We start from the raw sequence: 480 nt of genomic DNA, 5'->3' as shown, positions 1-480 counted from the left end.
GACCAAGCCGGCGGAAAATAACGTGTTTATCTTTTCTCTACGACACTGCTTTGCCGTAGATTTTGTGTTGAATTTTATTCCGGCGTATGCGTGGATCTGCGTGCGTTCGACATTTCAGGCGCAAAAACCGATACCGTTTGCATAATTGCTTGACTCTGTGTTGAATGTTTACATGTTCAGTTCGCTGCAAATTTGGGTGCAATGCAGTCTGCAATGGGTGTCCAGATGAAAAATGGGCTTTTGAACATTATGCTAGCATTTTTTCGAGCACTTTTGTGAGGCAAAAGCATTAAGCATTATTTGAGCATTTTAATAGCATTTTCCTGGAAATATATTTTCTTTTCCACGTACAAAAAATAGAAATAAAAATTACTATTTACCTGAAAACGAAGACCTACCTTGAAATTGAAAAAGTTTCAAATGCCACCCTAATACAGCCGAGTGGAGCATTAAAGATGATTTCCAGTCCGTACGTACTGC

The sequence above is a fragment of the Orbicella franksi genome, chromosome 5 (genome assembly GCF_964199315.1).
Source record: "Orbicella franksi chromosome 5, jaOrbFran1.1, whole genome shotgun sequence".
Lineage (NCBI taxonomy): Eukaryota > Metazoa > Cnidaria > Anthozoa > Scleractinia > Merulinidae > Orbicella > Orbicella franksi.
The sequence above is the reverse complement of the archived record's forward strand: the minus strand, read 5'-3'. Positions refer to the sequence as shown.